Consider the following 2,976-nt stretch of genomic DNA (forward strand, 5'->3'; position numbering starts at 1 on the left):
GAGAGAAATTATGAACAGCGAATTGCTAAGCGATATGACATTATCTTAATTTGTATTCAGTATTTGATAATCCAGTATTATCAAATTAATTCTTTCTAAATTTGTATTAAAAATGTTATTTTTTGTTGTAAAAATATTATTTTTTACATTTAAAGGTGTATTGTTAATCGATGTACGTACTCTGTACTCTGTACCACGTTACATTATTTAGCAAAAAATCAAAAGACGATATATATAAAAATTTCTTGTTATATTTCATGAAGAAATTCAAATACTACTAATAAACATTAAAATATACTAACGATTTTGTTTTCGTATTTCAATCGGAGCAGCTACAACTTTAATACTTTTAAATGAGCTTTTTTACATGTCAATATTATCAATGTAAATAATAAATTTAAAAGTCATATGTAACTTTCATGTTAATTGAGATACGTAACTAATTGTGTATACAGCCAGGGGTCAATTATCGCGCTTCTTTATTCCATCGCATTAATCATCATTCGGTTAATTGATCAATCATTTAAGCTTAGAGTCACGTTCGGCACTCCTTACGCCCACGCATCCGCAACAGGTGCGTGTGATTGTAATTAGTAATTAAGGAATATCAGTAATTCTTGGAACGAGAAGAAAAAGTGCAATATATAAGTATCTCTTTCGATTTTAAATAAGATTTTTGATAAACGTAATTTTTCTAACTGAATACAAAAATATTTCAAATTTTAATATATTAACTTGAACACTGCTAAAAACAACAAATCTTTTTGTTCAAGTTTCGTCATTTTTGCCAGGCTAGTGGAGCTTTTTACTGTTTTCAGTTCGATATTTTCTTCGATATTATGTTTACAGGCTTTTGCTATTCAATATACGAATCATTCGTAAGTAAATTCGCAGGTACACATTTGACTATTTTATACTTGCTAAAGCAATATATTATGACGCAATACAAGCACAAACATAACATTGTCTATCCTGGGGAACGTTGAGTTCCCAAGTATAAAAAAATGAAAGTAGCGTCCGAATGATCTCTACAGTACGTACGAATATTCGTAGCTCTTTATACTATTCATAATATAAGTATTGTAATACGTAAAACCAAATGTATGTGTTTGTTTTGCTCTCTTTATATACACCATAAATACACGTTAGAATGTTTCATTAGATAATCGATACAATAATATAGTCGGTTACTTTTGTTTTATTTTACGTTTCGAATGTTTAGTCATTTTACATTTTGTTGTTTCTATTTACATGTATTGCACATTATTCTATATAAATATGTATTACATGTATATGTAAGAGCAATTATTAGCATTTGACAAGTGCCTCGTGTCATGCAACGTATTATGGTAAGACATCTCCATCATCTCTGAGAGAGATTGTAATCTATTCTTGTATAATATTGACTACGCTTTATCGCGAGGTATTGCAAGGCAACTTTTTTTTACATAGAATTTAATTTTCTATTTATTCACATGTATGGTTCGAAGAATGAATCTCAGGAGATTACACGATTTGATTCTATAAACTTTGGAAAACCTTGGAAACGTAATCTCTTGCGAAAATTTCTTTGAAATACGATTATAAAAACTGATTCATTAATTCAACACTTTTTTTACACAGAGAATCCGAGGGGGTAACCACTTAATATAATCGTAGGACAGAGTCCTCATAAATCATGATAAAATTTATATGAAATCTCTGTATAGTCCGAAAATTACATATGCAACCACGATAAATCATTGTATAATATTAAATAAATTCGTATATTTTACCAAATGACTTTGTATGTAGTGAAAACAACTATTTGCAATCAGATGAAATCATATGATGTCATGATGAGATTTAAACTTTGAACTAGGCAAAATTCCGATTCCTTTTTGGAGAGCTACTACATTTTTACCTGATCGTTTCTTCATACATTAATAACGATAACAATAAGATTATATTAAATCTAATTACACTCACAGCCCAAACAAAATTAAGAGATAGAGACACTTGTAAATTTTGAAATTCTTTCTTTATACAAGTAAACGATTATTTGGACGAGAAGCTTGAAAAAAATTTGCTAGAGTAAACAGAGTGTTGAGAGGCAATATCTGTTGTATATTATACAATCAATGACATTTGTACAAGTAAAAGCTATACGAAACTATTCTGATAACGATAACGAATCGAGTTGTATTCTTTTAATATAATTTATGAAATTGCATCCGATGTTTTTTTGACAAGTGTCGCACATAGCTGAAAGAAAGTGTTGTGTAGGTATTATTGAATAAATTAAAGAAATGAAAAAAATTTTGGCGAACTTCCATACGAAGCGGTTGCATGTCTTGGAGCGGATGTTGGCGGCAACGTCTCTGACGGCCGGAAGCGGAAGCGGACGGGGTATCGATCGCGCGGAGCGGACTCACCTGACTCACGCTCTCTCGCGTACGAGCGATCCCGGAAAAAGTTGGAGCAGAGCGTTCCTAACTGCAGTTTTTCGAATGACTGCCGCGCACGGTGCTCGGGTGCTCTCTTCCTCGTAGAACCTCGCCTCGTTCACCTCGGGCTGAGTGTGGGCGCGAGTGTGACTCGCTCTCCAGAGAGACAATCGGCAAGTCGGGCGTACTGAGGACTGACTACCATCTAGCTCACACCAGCATCTTATTATTGAATCGCACTGTCTCTGTGGTCTGACATCAGACCATGTGGCAACGACCAATCGGAGGACGGTTTCAGCGAGCGCATGCGCGTCCACCACCCGGTGTGCCGCATCCGCGCGCGCGACTGACGACGACCAACGACCACCGAGCGTGACGACGACGACGACGACGAGCACGATCACGATCACGATCACGAGATCACACGACGACTTGGACCACTTGGACCGGACGAGCAGCGAACAAGGACGGTGCGGCGTCCTGTCTGATTTTCTGTCACGAGCGAGATCGTGACCGCAGACCACGCCAAGTCAGACGTCACCCGCCTCCA

The 2,976-nt window shown here is 35.8% G+C and overlaps 1 protein-coding gene across 1 annotated transcript in view; it reads right to left on the reverse strand.

Annotated features, from left to right (window-relative positions):
* Positions 1–2,970, reverse strand: part of FASN1 (Fatty acid synthase 1) — a 15,875-nt gene extending 12,905 nt beyond the window's left edge. The window contains exon 1 of the mRNA XM_018513953.1: positions 2,415–2,970. The gene's annotated coding sequence lies outside the window, so the exon portion shown is untranslated. The remainder of the gene's footprint in view (positions 1–2,414) is intronic.
* Between the last annotated feature and the right edge of the window lie 6 nt (positions 2,971–2,976).

This window comes from Trachymyrmex cornetzi, unplaced genomic scaffold, assembly GCF_001594075.2.
Source record: "Trachymyrmex cornetzi isolate Tcor2-1 unplaced genomic scaffold, Tcor1.1 scaffold482, whole genome shotgun sequence".
Lineage (NCBI taxonomy): Eukaryota > Metazoa > Arthropoda > Insecta > Hymenoptera > Formicidae > Trachymyrmex > Trachymyrmex cornetzi.